Source organism: Suricata suricatta, chromosome 4, assembly GCF_006229205.1.
Source record: "Suricata suricatta isolate VVHF042 chromosome 4, meerkat_22Aug2017_6uvM2_HiC, whole genome shotgun sequence".
NCBI classification, from domain to species: domain Eukaryota; kingdom Metazoa; phylum Chordata; class Mammalia; order Carnivora; family Herpestidae; genus Suricata; species Suricata suricatta.
The window spans coordinates 72,347,864-72,368,592 of NC_043703.1; the positions used below are offsets into that span (position 1 = coordinate 72,347,864).

At 45.0% G+C, this 20,729-nt stretch overlaps 1 long non-coding RNA gene across 1 annotated transcript; it reads right to left on the minus strand.

Annotated features, from left to right (window-relative positions):
• Positions 1–955: 955 nt before the first annotated feature.
• Positions 956–4,696, minus strand: LOC115289218. Its single transcript, XR_003907477.1, has 3 exons — positions 4,636–4,696; positions 3,877–4,023; positions 956–1,026 (listed from the first exon to the last, which is right to left on the minus strand). It is a non-coding gene; the product is annotated as an uncharacterized LOC115289218 (long non-coding RNA).
• Positions 4,697–20,729: the final 16,033 nt, after the last annotated feature.

The window sequence follows — 20,729 nt, forward strand, 5'->3', positions numbered from 1 at the left end:
TTGAATTCAATTTTTGCTACCTGGTTTTGAAGGTCTTTATCTTGTTTCTCGCTGCTATCTAATATATCAGCTCTACCCCAATGATGATAAGCGTTTCACTCTCCCTGTCATTGGAAAATTAACTCCTATCTGTGTTCCTTACAGTCCCTGAGTGGACCAAAACCTTTTTGAGTGTAGAACCATGTCTAAGCCCATTTGAGCTCATAGGATAGTCAGCAGTCATAGCTGGAATGTGCCTTCCAAGTTGTGGTTCTCGTGGGTCACAGAAAAGAGTCTGTGTAAAGTAAACTAGTAAAATGTTAATATGTTCATTGGTTATGAAAGTGCTGACTAGCACAATTGAAATTATCCCAGTGGTCACTGACTCAGTTTGTCCAAAGTCCTAGAAGGAAAGAGACCTCTACTCACATGTATAACCAAAAAATTAACAAAAGAACTATTTATAGAGGTGTAGGCACAATTAAGGTTGCTAAGTATCCCAGAAATTAGCAGTACTGAGAAACTATTACTACTTCTGGTCTAGAGGGAAAATATGAAAACACAGCATTGCTAGAGCCCAGTGAAAAACAGAGACAGAAGGTGGGGGAAACCTGGCAAGAAGGGTAGTGTAAGAAGAAACAACCTGCTGTATCAAGGCATGGAAGAATGGAAGAAAATATCCTTCTTTCTCTCTCAACTCTTTCCCTCCATTCTCTTGCTAGTGTCTCCCATTGGCTAGATGTAGTAAAAATCCAGAGGGCAAGAGAGACAAATGCAGCCCATAGGACCTGGGTGGAAACTAATATAAAACAGTCATCACAGTTAGAATTGTGACTGACTGCACTGACAGACATCCAAGATAACAATGGCTTAAACAATTTAGAAGTTTGTTTCATATAAATTTAGAAGTTTGTCCAGGGTTACTATGTCAGCTCCGAGTGAGTGGGGACCCGCGCTTCTTCTATCTAGCTACTCCCCTTCCTTAGCATATTGCTTCAAGGTGCAAGATGGCTGCTTGAGCTCCAGATATCCAGCTGGCATTCTAACCTGCAAGAAGATGAAAGAAAAAGGAAGCAAAGGCACACTTTCTTACTTTAAGAACACTTATTTGAAGTCCCACATGACACTTCCATTTACATCTAATTGTCTAGAGCTTAGTCACATGAACACACCTACCTCCAAAGGAGGCTAGAAAATGTGTTACCTATGCTGAGAAATTTTGTGTGCAGCTAAAAATCAAAGGTTTTCTTAAGTAAGAGGAGGAAATTGGGTACTGGAGGACCACCAGCTCCTCATTACAATCTCAGAGAGGAAAATCCCATGATCTACTAGAGATATTTTGAGACTGAGCCTGATGGGGCACCTGGGTGGCTCAGGACAAAGCCCGAGCCTTGTCAATTTTGTAATAGCCAAGGGAGTGAACACCTTAATGACAATAACACTGTGTATCATGACCCATCACATGTGCTCCCACCACATGGTAGTTATTTATACACCAACTTCTAAGGGAATATCAATTTTGCCATTCAGGGATAATGCACATCTGATGGGGAAATGCCAGTTAAAGATATCTTCCATCGGAGATTTAAAGACTCTGGAAAATATGCTGTCCAGAGATATTATGAAGCCAGATGGTTTGATACAGAAGCAACAGAAGCAACAGATCGTGTTTTTCGAGTTGAAGGATAAATCTGCATTTAACAAGATATTCTAAAATATAATTCACTAATTCTTACGGAAAAGAGCCCCAGTGGCTGCCACAGGCATGCATGCCAACTGGCTGGGCTCCAGAGCCCTGCCGTGGGGGCACTTGTCACTGTCTCTCAGGCACCCAAACAGGTCCCTAGTCTGTGCAGCCTGCTTCGGCACTCACAGGGGGCTGTCTCAGACTGCCTGCCAGCTGACTCCACCCTCCTCACCCTAGGACAACCCCAGGCACCCTGTCACCCTGTATTGCTCCCAAGGCATGCTGGCAGAGGATGTCTATTTCTTCCTTCTACCAACCCTTGGAGGCCTTGGCCAATCTGTCTAGAGAAGGAGGAGAAGTCTTGGCCTTTTAATCATTCCTTCAACCAACTTTTTGGAAGCAGAAGGCTGCACTTCTAGAGGCATGTGGGAGGCACAGGGAAGCAGCATGTAGACTGACAGTCTAGTCAGTGTGGGCTGGAGTTCCACACATGGAGGCAAATCACGCCTGATGCCATAACACTGCAGCATCTCATCAATATCTCATGAACCACAGAGGGTATCAGGCTCATATGTCCATGGACGGACACGTTACTGTGAATTGAATGCTCAAGGAGGACCTATAGACAAAGTCGTTATTTGGGTACAGTATTGACATTGTGGGTAGGAGTTGGCTTATGGAAAATGACTGGGAGGGTGACAGAAACATAGAGGTAGGAATGAGCCTGAGTGCTCAGAGATAGCTAGGACACCAGGCTAGTTGGGCAAATGGGTGTAACCAAGTGCTGAGAAAGGAAGAGAGGCAGACTTTGGAGGTGTCTTGCTATCAGCCTAAGGAGTGTGGCCATCTAAGAGGAACCAAGCTTCCTTGTAGAGGAACTGTGTGATGAATAAAGTGTTTGGGAAATGCTATCTGGCAGAAGTGTGGAGATGGCACTAATTGCGTGAAGGAGCCGGCCTACGTATTTGAGGACATACATAATGTTCTGAGTCAGACCAAAGCAATCCACTTGAGTATTCTGTTCACGATTTCCAAAAATAGCTCTCATAAGACAAATGGTGTCCCTTTATTCAACAAATGTGTGTGTAGTGTCACCTCTTGCCAGGTACAAGGGTTTCAAGTGACCTCAGTGACCAATATCCCCTGCCCTCTGATGGGAAGCCATCCTTCACCCTGAGGCTGAGGGTTTGCTGACAGTGAGGTACATGAAGCTGAGCTGGGAGTGCGGGAAGGAGGTGCAGCCTGGGGAAGACATTTACCATCATACATCAAGCCCCAAATGGGGCACCGCACAACTATAGCCAGACTCTGGGCAGGAAGTGAGATTCTGTGTTTGAGGGAGCAAGATGGGACAGAGCTTCAGAGAGGCAGGGTGGAGGTGATGGGTTACTGGTGCAGAGTGGGATCATGTCCAGGGAAGTCTAGCCAAAGGAGGTGAGGTAGAGAGTGCAGTGGTACTGGCTCCTAGAAATGGGGTTGGCTTGAGAGAAGTGGGAATTCAAGCTCCAGACTAGAATGACGAACCCCATTAGCATCTTCCATGGCCCACCTCCACGCAGTGATCGAGACAATCATCTAAACCCTTCTTGAGCTTGAATACATCTTTAGCCCACACAAATTTGCACTCTAACCCACTCCACACATGCTACCCACACACTCCCTCACCCCCCTCTGCTCCATTCTCCCTTCTCTCACATGGTGTGAACAAGCTCTCTGCTTCCAGAACTCTGGGCCCAGCCTCAGAAGGAGGGGTCCACAGGCCCACAGTGGTTTTGATTTGTGATTGGAACAGGGGTGCAGCCATTCTCTCAAGCAAAGGCTAGACCAATGGCAAAGAGGGACAAGGAACAAAGAAGGAATAAATCCTTTTTGAACTGGCAGGTTTGAATGGGTCAAGCCCATTTCTGTAGTTAAAGAAACCCGTTGATTCATGATATAGTGAAGCAGCTGGTTTGTTCAGTTTTAAAAATCTGGCTATTTGATGGAATGGGCAAACCAGCCCGTTTTATTGTTGTTGTTGTTGTTGTTGTTGTTGTTCAAGTTTTGATGTCTGTGAAGACATAGCCTGAACACCAGCTGGGCAGCATAGCCTCCCCACAGGGCTGTGCCATAGGCACAGTCAACTCATGAGGTCTCCCTTCCCACTTGGCAGCTTTGGGAAAGGGAGCAGGAGCGGGGGGGTGGGGGGGCGGGCGGGGAGCTGAACTCACCCGCACCTTGCATCAGCCACACCGCCGCCTCTGGACAGCTACTTCAGTCCTATTGCTATTTGGGTTTGTCCTCCTTTAGGAAGTGAGGAGGCCATCTGGAAGCTCCTTACATGTTGACTTTTTTCAGAGTCACGTAACCCCAATCACCTGGTCAAGGACAGGGGAGTTAAGTTCCATTTATTTCCCCTCTTGAAAGTAGCTGGTGAGAAATCCAATTTAGAAATAGCACTGAATGGCCAAAGCAGGTGCTCTCCCTTGGAGAGTATTTGAGTGTTCTGGCAACATCTCCATTCAGTGGCACTCACTGAACCCTTAGGGATACAGAGCGCAGGCGTGAGTCACAGTCCCTTCCCTCAAAATGAGCAACAGTAACAGAGGTGCCAGAAGCGAAACAGTGATAAGCTCCAGGTGTGTGGAGCTTCTGTCATGTGTGGTGCTAATGGGCCATGCCCAGGTTTCATCCATTTTGGCCCCAAGATATGGGTTACATACTGGTTATCCCCGTAATACTCAGCTCAGGGAATGCCAAGACTGAGAGCCTGGAGCCCTCAGTGGAGGCAGAGGACTGCAGAGGACCAGCCACGTCCCTCTGCCACCTCACTGGTCAGACTGGGCCACACTGGAGCCCCGAGGCTCCTTCCTGCCCTAGGAAGCAAGACCTTCGCCTCAGGCTAGCAAAACTCTTGTCAACATGAAGTGTCCTCTCTTGCCCATGGATAATTGAGAGATGACTGACTGTCAGTGGAAAGTCAGACTCACTTTATATGCATGAAAAGTGAGAAGAAGCAGAGGCTAGAGAAGCCAAGAACCTGTAAGGATTTCCTATCAAAATTCTTAGAATTCTGCATCATAGAGCTGGAAGAACTTTTAGAAATTATCTGATTCAACACCTTTATTTTACAGGTAAGAAAACCAAGCACCAGAGAAACAATAGACTTGTCAGTGGTCACAACTAGAACATGACTGAGTTAGAATCCAAACCTAGCTCTGATGCCATTTAATTGTCTTACCACTACACTATGCCAATTTCTCAATGGTATCAAAACAAAAACACCTTGAAATTTGCTTTTTTATCTGAACAAAAGTCTGGTGGGGAGAATTATGACAGGAGTTTATGTGGTCAAAAGTTAAGCCAGCCACTAAGGATTTATTGGCGCTTGGTGATATTCTGCGTCAGGCACCACACCCAGCTTTGCTATGTTCTCAATGCCCGGGATCTTTGCTGTATACTTTGAACATTTGAGAACCTGCAGCATGCTCTGTCTAGAGCTCCTCTTTGATGAGCCCTGGAAACCCTCTGCCTTCAGGGTCCTTATCTGCAAAGTGGGGCTAATCCACTTCCCTTGAATGAAAGGAAGATCAGACGTGGGGCTTGCCTTGATAAAAGTATAAGACCAAATAGACAATGAGAAGATATTATTATTATTAAGGGTTTAGCCTCAATAACGAATCAAGGTAAAGGGACATTTAAAGATTTGAAGCTACAAGAGATTAAAAGTAAATCCCTTAATTTTGAGCAAAGTAGCTTATGTCCTTTCACAAGATACCTACAGAACTTATGTGTTTTTTTTTTTACAGTAAAAAATGATTGAGTGGTTTTTGTTAACTAAATCTAAAACAAAACATTTTGAAAATACTGTATTAGCTGGCTTAGGGTGACCATAACATGGGCCAGCAGACTGGGAGGCTTAAACACCAGAAATTTATCTTCTCACCATTCTGGAAGCAGAAGTCTACCATTAGGATGTCAGCACGTTTGGTTTTTCCTATTGCATCATCTCTCCTTGACTTGTGGATGGCACTTCATTTCCCAGTGTCCTCACACAGTCTTTCCTCTGGCTGCATCTGTGTCAAAATTTCCTCCTCTTAGAAGGACACTAGTCACATTGGATTAGCGCCCACCCAGATGCACTCATTTTTACTTAATTACCTCTTGAATAATCAATTTCTCTCCAAATATGGACACATTTGGAGGAATATTCATGGAGCAGGGATACAATTCAGCCCATAATGGGAACTAAGGTGAATAGGTAAAGAGTAGAAAAGAAAAAAACCAAAAAGCCACAGGAGTTTAAGTGCTAGAACCTTTGTAAAACACTGTCCCAGAGAAGCCTGGCCAGAGGGGAGACCTGTGACCTAGCTTTAGTATAAAGAGCCGAATCCTTGTTTATTTCTTTTTGTCAATTGTGAAAATGGATATAAATCATTAGGCGGAGCTTATTCACAGGAAGGCAACCTGACAGTTTATGAAACAAAGAACTGTGCTGTACAGCCCATACATGTGCACACACAAACACAGGCATGCACACACACACACACACACACACACACACACACACTGAGAGCCCTGTTCAGCTTCTAAACTATGATCCACACCTGTGTTGGGGTGTGAGTAAGAGCCTCCAGGAAGCATCGCTACGGAGATGTTTCGCTTGAACAAGAGAAGGGTGTGCATGGGTGCCTGAGAAAACCAGGGTAGGGGGAAGGGGCAATAGGGCCCAGTGACTTGGGTCTGATCTCTGGGGAAAGTGGCTGCAGAATAACACCAAGGTGACTTCCAGGCACCATTTTTGAGAGGCCCATCCCAAGCAGCAGGGACGGAGGGGATGTCTCTTGCCCCGTGGGGCTCAGGGAATGCAGACCGCCCTCCAGAATTGGAGGGTCAGAATGCAGGAGCGAGGACCCCAGGGGAGTGTCAGGGGTGGGGCCTTGGGGACAGCAGAGAACAGCCCTGGGATGAAGGATGATGAAGGCCTATTGGTTATGCCAAGTGAGATATCCCAGGCGGATGCCCTAGATGGAGTGGTTAAAACCTTAGTAGGGCACAAGCAGGGGTGGGCGTGAGGCAGTGACAGTCTTGTCATTACTCTTGGTGTGATCCCATGGATACTACAAGCTGGTGAGGCCTGGGGAATTAACTCAGGGATAGCGTGGATACTAAGGCATGAAGGATACCCAGAGACCCTTGAAATCCCTAAAATGTACTTCCAGTTAATGTAGTATTGAAGGAGCCATTTGGTCACTAGACCCTGCAAATCCTGTGTGGTCCAAGGTGACACGGAATATAACTGGCACTTGATATCTTTGTGAAGATCCAGAAATCTCTTTGCAGAGAAGCAGACCCAGTAGGCTGATCCCACATTATGCTGAGGATCATAGGTGGAAAGCTCCAGGCTCTCCATTCGCAGCTCAAGGTGAGAAAGAACTGCCAGGTGTCCTCAAAACACAGAAAGTCCTTTCAAATATAGCAGAGGGAGCAGGTGGCTTTTGGTGACTGCTGAGGCTGCAGTTTGCCTGTCCAGACCTCCCCAGGGCAGGCAGCAGACTGAGCCACTGGTGTGCACAGGGACTCGCCGCTCCACTCCAGGTCCACCGCCTCTGGAAGATTCTCCTGGACCCACAGCTCCTTTCACAAGCTCAGACAGCCCAGATTCTCCCAGGGCCTGTGAAGGGGGTGCAGAGGCCCCCCCTCAGTATCTCTGCAATGACTGAGGTTTGTATAAGGAGCATGTGCCATTTCTCTAGTTTAAAAAAATTCTTAAAACAGAAATAAAAACTGAGGCACCTGGGTAGCTCAGTCAGTTAAGCGTCTGACTCTTGATTTCCACTCAGGTCATGATCTCACACTTTTGTGGGATGGAGACCCTCGTGGGGTTCCATGTGACAATGTGGAGCCTGCTTGGGACTGCATTAGGGCACTCTTAATCTCCTTTACTCTGTTGGGGTTTTTTAAATGTTTTTATTTTTTACTTTATTATTTATTTTTTTATTTTTAAAGAGAGACAGAGTGCAGGCAGGGAAGGGGCAGAGAGAGAGAGGGAGGCACAGAATCGGAAGCAGGCTCCAGGTTCTGAGCTAGCGGTCAACACAGAGCCCCACGTGGGTGTCGAGCCCACCAACAGTGAGATCATGACCTGAGCTGAAGTCGGATGCTCAATGACTGAGTCACCCAGGTGCCCCTACCATGTTTTTTTAAATTAATGTTTACTAATTTACTTTTGAGAAGGAGAGAGATAAAGTGATCAGGGGAGAGGGAGAGAGAGAGGGAGACAGAATCCCAAGCTGGCATCATGTCCTCAGAGCAGAGCGCGGTGGGTGGCTGGAACCCACAAACTCTGAAACCATGACCTGCCGCTTAACGGGCTGAGCCACCCAGGCACCCCTCCTTTACTCTGTTCTAATTTTTATTTCTTCCCATGGCAGTGATCACCTTCTTAAAAGTCCACATTGGGACATGCTGTTGGAGGAGCTGGGGATTTCTGTGATTCCAGCGATGTCCTGGAATCCCTTGGCCTTCACACAGGTGGGGATACAAGTCTGGAACACTGTGTTCTGCAAAAGTGGAATCATAAAAGAAAAGAATCATAAATCTACTTTCAAGCAATTTTAAATCTTTGTAGCAGGTAGAAATTTCCTCCAAACAAGAAAACACCCCTCCCCTCTGTTGAGTTGGTTGGTTTTTATTTTTAGGATGCCAGAGACTGGAACATGTCAATGCTAATGTCAAGGGACCAATTGGGAAGAGCAAGTGAGAATGTTGCAGAGAGGCCTTCTTTCCCAAACAAGGACAGTGGTGGGAATGCAAGGAAGTGTGCAGGCCCTAAGCTAGGGCATTTCCCTCTGATGGTTTATATGTTTGCTTATTTTTTAACATGTTTTGAATTGAAATAATCAGAACACCGTGAGAGGGAGATATTGGTGTAGAAAGGCTGAAATCATGGTGGGGAATGAGTTGGGGAGCATAGAGGGCTTGGGGGCAAAGTTAGGTCATCAGAGATCAGAGACCATGAATTTGTCCTCCCGGTGGCAATCCCCTGAAGCACTGTGGCTGTTTACTGACAGATGGATGGATGGAAACTTGGTGGGTCACTGGGGGATCAGATGTGCAATGGAGGAGGGGGAGTTAATAATGCTGACAAGAGAGTGATGGCTGTGTCCAACCCCAGGCTGGGGAGGCAGGGACATGCAGGGGGGAGGAGTGTGTCCAGGGGGCAAAATCAAAGAGTTGGGACTGTGACCTCAGTGGGGCTGAGAGGCCAGCATGGGGGTTGGGATTTCCTGAGGGGCAGGGTGCATGAGTGACAGATCTGAATTCAAGGTGTCGTGGTCCATTCCAGGAAAGAGACCCTCCAGGGTGGCCAAAGGGCTGAGCACTATGGAGGGATAAGTGGAAGAACCCAATAAGCCACGTGTTGGTGGGACCTGCCCTGAAGCCACAGGAGCTTGGAGAGGCTGGGGTTATGTGAGCCACACACCACATCATCAGTGAACCAGGGCGTCTGTGGAGGATGTATGGCCATGAGGGAGAGGGCAGGCTCCCCAGAGCGCCGGCATCGGAGGCTCAGAGCAAGAACATCAGTCCAGCATCCCAAGCTCGCAGGCAGACCTCAGAGGATGCTGGGAGACGTTGGCTTGCATGCTGGAGGGGACGTGGAGGAACAGTGTGCAGACACTGAAAAGCTGAGGATCCACTGAGAAAACATTAACCTCCACCTATCAAGGGCCTCCTGTGTGTCAGGCCCTGGGTTAGGAGCTTTATATACAGCATCTCAAAACAACTCCTTGGGGGAGAGTATTATTATCCCAATTCACAGGTAAGTAAACTATGAAATGAAGGAGGTACGTGAAGGGGAAAGGATGATGTTTGTGAAAATGCTTTGTAGATTTATAAAGCAGTGTGTAATTGTTAGGTATGCTTTCTCTTTTGTTCCCCTGACTGGCTTTCAGGAAACAACCTCTAATACGGCACAGGTTTGAGCTGACTGCCTGGGAAACAACAGGAAGAAAAAATAGAAAGCTCCTCATTTTTTATTAAAATCTATTCCGGTCCCATTCTAACTGATAATTGATAATTCAGTGATTTGGCCTAAATTAATATTTAATGGGCTTTGCTGGGGGATCTGTTCAGAGGCTGCCACAGAGTGCGGAGGCCTGTCCTCCCCACCCCTCCCGTCTAGGGTGCCAGTCACAGCCCATCAGACATCTGGTGGCAAACAGCAGGGAAAATTCTTCTAACAAAACCAGGATCATGGTGGATCACTTGGTCTTTAGAGGACAGTCAGGGTTTTCGTGGAAGTAGGATAGCCCTGCTCTGGCATTCCTTTTGGAGTCCAAGGAATCCCCACTTTTTTCCTAAGTTCAGTATGATTTAGATGCAGCAGTCCTGAGGGGGGAACAATTTGAGGGAAAAGGGACCCTGTCCATCCAGTGTAGACCATCCAAAAGACCGAGGCAAGGAAAACACTAAGTAAGTATGACACACACTACTCAAAAAATTATGAAGAAGGAGCATGAAAAGTCCAAATCCCTAGAATACTGTTTCTCAAGAGGGAAAGCCCCTTGAGGTGCTGGCTAGGTAGCCATGCCCAGCCCAGCCCCCAGCCCACTGACCTCCATCTTAGACAAGGAGGTGACAGAAAACTCCCAGTATGTCTACCTCTCACTGGGCCAGCTGTTTAGGATCAGCTATGACAGCCCCCACCAGCTATGAAAACCCCTGATGGGTCATAGTGCAGAGGGTCGGACTGGCTTCCAGGATCCCAGGGGCAGTGGTCAGTCCCAGCCCCTGTCAGGAAGGCTGTACCTGGCTCAAGACTGGATTCGGCTTAGACACCAGCAGGGGGATTTCCTGGGAGGAATCTCCAAAATTCCCCTTTTGCTCCATGATTTGGGAACCACATTAATGAAAGGTCATCAGTAACCACCAAAAGTTTACTCCCATATCCTAAAGATTTCATGGTTTAAATGAAGAATTTTAAATGTACTTTTGGCAAGTTGGCTTTTCAGTACCATCTGAGAGTGGGATGTACCTTGGAGAAGACCCAGTGACAAATCAGTTACATTCCAGGCATTATATACAGTGATAAAGTCGGCACCTTGTGGAATTCTAGTAAGGAGAGACAAATAAATGAATTCATGAATGTAATCAAAGAGCCAAATCAGAACAGCTTAAACAAACCATTCAGGGATTTATTTTTCCACCACAATAAAAAGTCAGGAGTCTGGCAGGTGCTGGCGTTGGTTTAAGGTGGTCAGGGCCAAGTCGCCCACAATTCTCACGGCCTTTCCCTCTTGATCAGTGGAGGTTATTTGAGCGCCAGTCATCAAGTTCTTTTTTCTAGGAAGAAAGAAGGAAGCCGCTCCCAAACCAGTGCACCTTTCTTATGATAATCTTTGCAGAAGCTCCGCCCAACGATCCTTCTGACATCTCATTGGTCAATACTTGTCACGTGACTGCCCTTCTCTGCGCGGAAGACTGGGAAATGTGGTTCTTTAGCTAGGTACCTTCCACAGCGGTGCAGTTGGAGTATACTGGATCTTGAATAAACAGCAAACAGCATCTGCTTCTCAGATACACGGAATAATCAGTGTAGGACATTTTGCTGAGGAAACTTCATTCTTTTTTGGGATCTTTGACTGCAAGGTGGTGATTAAAGTGTTTGATTAATATTGACTAATTTACTATGGTCCTTCAAAAATAAATTGCTTCAAACATTCTATACCTGAAAAGTTTTTTCCTGGATAATCTATCAGCTCTTTAAGCCAATGAGAAAAACCATTGCTCAAAATCAATGTAGAGCTCAGTGGATAAGGTTACCCTTCCTTGTCTCACTTAACCAATTTTGAAAATGGGAAAGGAAATATTTCCCTTTTATGGCTAAATACATACTGCCAGAAAAAGCTTAATTACAGAATGATAAAATTAGACCGTTAGAATTAGATAGTCAAACGGATTATAATTAGTCTGAGGCAGTGGCTATAGAACGTCAAGCAGAAAGCCTGAGAATAGCACTTGGCCTGGAATAACGGAAACTCTAAAATCGGGAGATTGGATTTCAGTCTCTGTAGTTTCAATTGCCATCAATCCTTTTCAGTGCACTGTGTAATCATAACCTCCATCACAGTGTAACAAAATGGCATTTTATTCTGCAAAGAATTATAGGCTGAACGAGGACTTAGCCATAATCACCTTCTCTATCTCTACAAAGGGACATAATAGATTGAAAATTCCTCCACACATTGTTTACGGGTAGGTGGGGGATGGTACCAGGGAAGGGAAAACATTTCCCTTCAAATGAAAGGAGACTCTTTTGGAATCCACTGCATCTAAACACATACCCCTGCAGATGTCACAGAGCTCATGTGTCTGTCCCCTACCTGTTGTCTTTCACAGCCCCTCTCTAGGAAAAATCACTTTGTTTCAATCCTGTGATCATATTGAAGATATGGGAGATGAGATCATAACCCATGGTCCCAAAGAATCTTTATGAACCTGAGACATTGCTGTGTGTGCAGCCAGGCAGTTCTAAGGGACAATCAAAAAATCTACTTGGGGGATGAACTGCACAGTTTTTGTGTGCGTTGGGGAGGATGGCAGGAATTGTTGCTGTTTTTTGTGGTATCTTTGAGAGCTAGAGATTCTGCCAGAATTGTGACAAGTAGTCTACCACCAATTTGTTAGGGCCATCCAGCCCCAGGAGCAGTGGGGTTTGAAAGCTGGGGGACTCTCAAACGATTAGTCCAACCCCTTCATTATACACACAAGACAAGTAACCCATGTATCCCTTCAATGGTTGGCATCCCCACAGGGAAGAAACCAAGCCTGGGGAAAGGTGGAAGTGTCCCCTCCTGGTGTTGGAGTCTGTTGCTGGTACCCCACAGCTGGACCAATGGGACTGTTGAGGGACCAGCAATCAAGAGGACATGTCACAGCTGGTAAGGCAAACAAACGTCAATAACAGCAATAAAATTCTGCTAGCCCATTTTCAGGAATCAATTAAGTTTGACTCAGAATGATCTAGGAAATACTTATAGGTAAGGTGGCATTTGAAGGGAGGCTAGAAGGATTAGGAGGATTCCCTCAGTAAATAAAAGGAGGACAGGGTTCTAAGCTAAAATCTCAAAGCACAGAATACCACAGAATATTCGGAGAACTGCTCAGGAGTCTGGTGAGACTGGAGCGGGGCGGGTGGAGGGAAGCACCTAGGGCTTAAGAGACTGTTTGAGGCCGGATCAATCCAGTCTGGTTGACTGCCTTGCAAATTCGCAATATTGGGATTGAGAGAAGATATCTGGAAGGGATTCATCCTTTAATTTCCTCCATTTTGGTTTTTTATTTATGACTTAATGAATTCCTTTATTCAACAAATGGTTATAGAGGGCACAGGTAGAGCAATGAATAGTGCACATTTTTAAAGAGCTCACTGCAAACCAAGCATTGTGCTCAGTGCTTTCAATGCACCATCTATTTACTTCTCACTAAGCTCCATGAGGCTGGCCCCACTAGAATCACCATCATACAGATAAGGAAACCCAACCCCAAACAGATATTTTGCCCAAGTCACATGGACAAGAAGGGGATGCCAGATACTAACCCAGACAATAGGACTCTCCGTCTCTCCTCCCCATGCTGTCTGGGGCCAGAGGCCTCCTTATACTTTCTGATCCTCTCCCTTTGTCTCTCACCTCTTACTTCTTTTAGGAAAAAAAAATTTTAACCACCAACACAATGCTGTCAAATCATCATATAAAGGTATCACTTATAAAAAGAGAAGGGAATGAAAGGGTCATGTGGAAAGTCCCGAGTCTTCAGAGGAAAATGTCCCCAAGTGGAAGGAGTGGTTACCCTGTGGAAAGTCACAGCATGTTGGGGTTATGGATGTTCCCTGCCTTCTTTATCATGGGTCACCCCATTTAATCCTCTCTCCCCTCCTGAGGCAGTATTCTACCCACTGCAGATGGAGTGTTGAGGTCTGCAGAGATGTTAAGTGATTTGTCCAAGTTAACACAAGTGAGGAGACTGAGTTAGCAATGCACCCAGGCCCCAGACTGGCACTGCCCATAATTCTCTGCGTTTCTTACACCCCAGCTCAGTCTGAGGTGGGTAAGGACCAAGGACAGAGCCTCCTGTAGCAAATGTAAGAAGATTTAAGTCCCTGTGGCCGGTGTTTAGTTCTGGAACCCAGAAAAAAAAAAAAAACCCAAAAACCCACAATCCCAGTACTCACTTTGCCACACGACTGCTTTGCACATTAAGCTTTTAAGCAAAACTGAATTCTTTATTTCATTCTTGAGTTCTGAGAAATGGTGAGATATGAATTTTCTGTATTTCTTAGCAGTTAAAAAATTCATAAACTTGTTCCATGGTTTCCTTGTACCATAACTGCATCAAAATGCTCAGTGTTTTATAAGAATTTTTACTAGTGCCTCCCTGTAGATTCGAGTCTCACTAATCAGCTGCTGGTATCCTGTGAGTAAAACAGAAATTTTAATCTTGCTTTTCAAGTCTGGAAATCCCTTTCTGCTTCTTTTTCAGGCGGGGTTTGTCAACTGGCCTTTCTTCGTATTAATAATTCTCCAGTGAGCAGAGACTCTGTCCTGGATCCCAACTGTTGGTGAAATATTTCATAGTCAAGGCAAGAACACTGAATCTATTTTGGGAACACATATTAGGAGGAATTGAATGAGCAAATGAATTATGGAAGTCTCACAGACTTGAGAGCAGCCTGCTAAAAATGGAAGACAGAGACTACATCTTTAACAGATTATATCCCTTGGATATAGTTCTTTGTAATCATCTCTCTTTACTCCTCTGTCTTAAAAGGCGAACAGGAATGATCTTGTCTACGTGCACAATTGTCAGATACAGACTCGGTGACAAGAAGCTGATGAAAAGTGAGTGCAGGAGACCTTCTCTGTGAATCTTCTCAAAGCAGTAAAAATAACAAAACGGCAGCAGAGACTTTATTTCATAGGCTTTTGCTGCTCTCTGGATGGGGGTGTCATAATTAGATCAGCAGACCTCAGCTCCGTCTTTCTCTGAAAACCATGATCCAGCCCCAACAGAGAGCTGGGTCAGAAAGCACAAGATGTTTGGGGTGGGGGGGTATAAGCTGCCAATTCAAAGCAGGACCATTCAAGATGCTGTAATAAATGATCCATCTGGAGGGAACTGAGAGCAACTTGCTTAAAGGAGAAAGCAGACTAGCTAAAAGACTGGATTCAGTTCAAAGTCAGATGACATCCTTTTGTTGAAAAAGCATAGAACTATTCAAAACAGGAAAAAAACATGCCTGAAACTTCTTGTAACCTGGGGCTCAGTGGCTTGCTGCTGTAAGTCCTCAGGTTTGCCCTATAGTGTTGAGAAGGGTGTGCTTGGACCACCAATAAACCATGGGTTCCCAGAAGGAAAACCAGTTGCCTCCTTAGCTGGACAAAGCTGTGCAGGGGATCATGCAAAACACCTCTCTCTACTTTTACCATCAACTGACCTGCTAGGACTATCAGGGAAAGTCTCAGACGGGCTTCTGGGGACTCCGGGCTCCTTCTTATCCTTTCCTCCACATATCCCCTTAGCTGCTCGCCCTGGCCTGTCTTTAGGGCCTGAGGTGGATCTGATCTCATTTCTGGAAGGAACCTATGCTCAGTCTTTCTACATTCTCCAGCCCAGAGCCTACTAGGATGAGCAAACCTTTCTCTTAGGTTTGTACATCTCATCCTGGAGTCTGTGTGCCCCAGAAACGTGATACTTTGTGCGAGCCACCCAGACCCACAAAATGAACACCGCATGAAAAGCATCACGTGTTTTGGGGCGCGTGGGTGGCTCAGTCTGTTAAGCCTCTGACTTTGGCTCAGGTGTGATCTCACAGTTCACTGGTTCGAAGCCTGTGTCAGGCTCTCTACTGTCAGCGCAGAGCCCGCTTCGGTTCCTCCATCTCCCCTCTCTCTGCCCCATCCCCGCTTGTGCATGCTCTCTTGCTCTCTCTCTCTCTCTTTCAAAAATAAATAAACCTTTAAAAAAGCATCTTGTGCTTTAAGATTGGACTGGATCGGATGGCAGGATTTTTATGTAGGTTTACTATGTAGATGAATGTGAAATTTGTATACATTTTAAAAACGAAAATGAAAAATTATAAGTATACGATAGTTTTCACCTCAGATCCCTGGGAGATACGTTCAAGTCAGTTGATGCCAGGACGCCAGGTTCATCTGGAACAAAGAGGAGTCAATGGAAGGTGCTGTGGGTGGGGGGCAGTGCACAGAGCCTCTGGGTCTGTGGATGGCAGAGGCAACAGCTCAGGAACCCCCAGCACTGCAGCCCAGGCAAGCCCAAAGTGCAGGGGCCAAGTGGTTAGAGCCTAGAGGGGACACAAGATGCAGACACACTCTCCTGTCGGAAGTACCACCAGTCAGTCTGGGAAGAGGCGGATGAGGAGCTAGAAAAGGTTGGGTGCTCCCCCAGAAGGGCTGGTGATGAGATGCTCCCACAAAGAGAGGCTAAGAAAGGGCTCCTTCACTCAGGCTGCAGACAGGGCTCTCCAGGGAGCCTGCCCAACCTCCAGGTTCGGGGCCCAGGGCCCATTACAGGTATGTCAGGACAGGCTCCCTCCAAGCACGCCCAGAGATCTGTTTTAGAAAAGCTGTCCTGGTGATTCCGATGTGGCATGGCTTCTGTCCCCAGTCACCGAACTGGGGAGAAAATAGGCAGGAAAACTGCCTTAGTCTTCTCGTGGAAGGCGATGTCTCTTTAAGCAGGAAGACTGAAATACTCAGCAATCCACAAGCTGTCAGTGGTGTTTTCAGGGCTGAGGGATCTTAATCCACAAACACTGCCATTGGAATAATGTGCCAGAGTGCTTGATCTGTACCAGAACGTCCTACCTTTTTGTTTTTGGAAATCTCTTAAGGGGACACTGTCTGCACAGACTGATTTCAGAGCATCGCACATTCACAGACACAAGGCAGCTGTCTGGGCGGTGATGCCTGGGGTGGGGAAGGGGCACCGTCCTGGACAGCACGCCAAGGGATGCACTTGAGGCAACCAGGGGCAGAGGGGACAGGGGTGTTGGGAGGCCCTTTGGAACCTGTAGCTTTAGCCAAAGGATGCTGGGCCTTTCTCCCAACCTCCTCTCAGCCCAGATCTCTCTCAATGCTCCATGCTGGCACCCCACCCCCCTTTGCAGCTTATCTCCAGCAAATCTTTTTCAATTTCAAGTTCGTTTCCTGGCCCAGATAGATATTATCTATGATTACCTTTAAACAGAACAAGCCACTCTCCCCAGGGGTAGGAGCTCAAAGCAATTTCTCTTTTTTTAAGAAAACAGAAAAGGAGAAAGAGTTCATCTAGTCTATCTGAAACACAATCATTCTTTGGTGGGGACCACGGGAGGGACTCCACCCATGTCCATGTGGCACACGCTCCACTATGTTGTTAGCTTGGTGACAAGTTCATGAGAAAAACCAGGTTCTGCTGTGCCTGGCCCTCCAGCCGTAGCCTGCTCCCTCAGCAATTACTTGATGAATTGCTTTTTCTGGGACACAAGCCAATGATGTCCCTATAGAAGACTCTCACCCCAAGAAAAGCACCAACAAAAAAGTCAACAATTTTAGACGGCCCTGGACGATGTGCTGTAGAGGCCATCTCCCATCAGTATGAATTTGCTAAGCATTTATGACAGCTAGAACATTCTCTACATGTACAGATGAAAATATCACTCGCCTCCTAAAAGAAAAGAAACAATGGTTTCAGGGGCGAATTCTAGGCAAGCTTTCCAGAACGTGCTCCACGAAACACTGGCCTTATAAAGTACTCCACTAAGAAACTGTTTGTGCTCCATTAAATTAAGCAAACACTGCATGCTTTATACCTTCTCTGGGACACTCACAGGGCACTCTAACCTCCGAATTATCTACAACTGTGTTGTGTCATTTCCAGATACTAGTTTTCCTAGATATCACCTTGTTACTGATCTTCAGTTTAATCTGGCTCTGCTCAGAGAATACGCTCTGAGTTCTTTCAATGCTCTTCAATGTATTGGAACTCGGTTTATGGTGAACATACTAGTGCATTTGGAAAGAGAGGTTATTTTGCAGTTGTTAGATATGATGTATCAGAAGTGTTAGTAAGATCAAGGTGGTGAGGAGGGTTGTTCTGAGATTCTATGTCACTACTGACTTTATTTTTGTCCAGTTGTTCTACCAACTGTTGAGATCATTTTGGAATTGATTACTTCTCTCTTTTCTTTTGTCTGTGTTTTTTTTATGATCCTTGAGGTTGTGTTATTAGTTGCATACTCATTTGTAATTGTTATGTCTTCCTAAAGAACTTTCCCTTTTATGTCTATGGAATGTCTTATCTCTGGTAATACTCTTTGTTTTGAAGTCTATTTTGCTTGATATTAAAATAGCACCTCTCGCCTTTGAATGTTGTTTGCATGGTCCCTCTTTTATTTTCAACCTCTTTGGGCCTTTCTATTTAAAGTGCGCATCACGTAGGCAGAATAAAGTATGCTCTTGCTTTTTAATCCTCTCTTAATCTATCTTTTTAAATTAGAGACCTTAGATCATTAGTGTTTAGCATAATTATTAATATGATTGGGTTTCAATCTACTATTTTATCATTTCTCTTTGTCTTTTCAGTTGTTGATTCCTCTCTTCATCTTTTCCTGCCTTTGTGGGATTATTAAAAATTTTTTTTAGTCTTCCATTTTAATACATTTGTTTGATGTTTTTGGAGCTACATTTTGTTCCTAAGTGGTTTCTTCTCTATGTATTGAAATATACACATTCATCTTTCAAAGTCTATTTAGAGTTAATATTGAAACTTAAATTAGAAACTTGGTGAGATTTGCTTAGAAACGTGATGTCTTATGTATTACCTTTGAATACATTGTAAATTACAAAGATAATCTCATACTTTTTGCTTTGAACAGTCACACATGTTCAATTGTTTTATTATTTTATTTTTAAATTATTTTTAAATATTTGTTCATCTTTGAGAGAGAGAGAGAGAGACAGAGCACAAGTGAGGGAGGGGTAGAGAGAGAGAGGGAGACACAGAATCGGAAGCAGGCTCCAGGCTCTGAGTTGTCAGCACAGAGCCCCACGTGGGCCTCAAACTCACAAACTATGAGATTATGACCTGAGTCGAAGTTGGACACTTAACTGACTGAGCCACCCAGGCACCCTGTACATTCACATATATTTTAAAGAACCTGAGGGGAAAATGGCCCTTTGTTTTCTTTTTAAAATTTGATTTACTTATTTTAAGGGGGAGGGTCATCAGGACAGAGAGAAAGGGAGAGAGAGAGAGAGAGAGAGAGAGAGAGAGAGAGAATCCCAAGCAGGCCCTGCATTGACAGCGGGGAGCTCAATGCAGGGCTTGGACTCAGGAACCATGAGATCAGGATTTCATGAGCCGAAACCAAGAGTTGGATGCCTATCTGACAGAGCCACCCAGGTGCTCGGGGAAAATGGCCTTTTATATTTATTCAGATATCTGCCATTTTTGAGGCTCTTCCTTCATTCCCAAAGACCCAAGCCTCCTTCTGGTATCATTTCCAGAAGAGCTGGAAGAATTTCCTATGGCATTTCTTTAATAGCAGATCTGCTGCTGCTGAATTTTCATAGTTTTTCTTCATCTGAAAATGTCTCTCTCTCTCTTTTTTTAATTTTTTTTTGCTTTGACTATTGAAGAATGTTTCTGCTGGACTCAAAATTCTTAGCTGACAATTCTTTTCTTTCAAGCACGTTGCAGATGATATTTCTTTGTGGTGTTTGGAGAAAGATCCACAAGTTTAAATGCTGGTTCTCTGTACAGACTGTATCATTTTTTTCTAGCTGCTTTCAAGAGTTTTGTCTTTATCATTGATTTTTAACCATCTGATTCTGATGTGTGCAGGTATTTTTTAAAAAGTTTGTCTTGTTCAGGGCTTGCTGAGCTTCTCAAATCTGTAAATTTATGTCTCTCACCAAATTAGGGAAATTGATGGCCATAATTTCTTCAAGCAATGTTCTGTTTTTACCTTTCTCTTTCCTCCTTGGACTTTGTGAAAGGCATGCTGACATGTTTGGTATTGGCCCACAGAACCCCGTGTGTTCACTTATTTTCACTCTTTTCTGTCTTCATCTTGGATGTCACCGACTTTCCTACATTACCTCTACTCTGCTATTCAGCCCCCCCACTGAATTTTTTTATTTCATATATTGTGTTTAAATTTTTTCCACTTGTTTCTTTTTTTATGGCTTCTATTTCTCTGATGAGAACTCCTGTATTTTCATTTACTTCAAGTATATTTTTATTTACCTCATGGAACATAGTTTTAATGCTGCTTTATAGTCTTTGCTTGATAATCCCAATATCAGGGTCATCTTGGGATTGACATCTGTTCTTTTCTTTTCCATTGAGAATTGGTCACATTGTCCTGGTTCTTTGCTTATTGGGTAATTTTGGATTATGTGCTGGACATTGCGAATATTATGTGTGTACACTCAGTCTTATCATAACACTAAGGAGGTTGCTAAAGTTCGTTTTAGCAGGAGACTGACTCAGTTTGATTCAAACCATAAGTTCTGTCTCACCTTCAGTGGGCAACAGTTCATGACCCAGTTTAATTCTCAGAAGCTTCACTGTGTGGTGTGGGTCTGTCTTGTGTGTGTGTATTGCTTGGGGGGTAATGTTGGGACTTGGGAAGGTTTATATAAGGGAGTAGGAGAGCCCCTCTTTCTGGTGTCCTGTACTCAGCTCTTCTTTTCACACTCCAGCCCTCAGGAGATGTCTCTGGCTCCTCTGACCAGAAAGATACAATTGCTATGAAATTTTTAGTTACCTACAGGTCCACCCCCACTACATTCCTTGGCGGCTAGAGGACATCCTCAGAGCAAAGCTATGAGAGGAAGGGAGGGATGGAGACTCACTTTGGTGCTCCCTCCTTGAAGTTTTGACTTCTCTCCATAAACCACTTGCTTTTATTTACTTTTTGAAGTCAGAGTCCTCAGGTATTACAATTTTTATTTTTCCCATTCACAATTTTCAGGTGTCATTTATTGGGAAAGGGGGTCGTGCATAGTCCTTG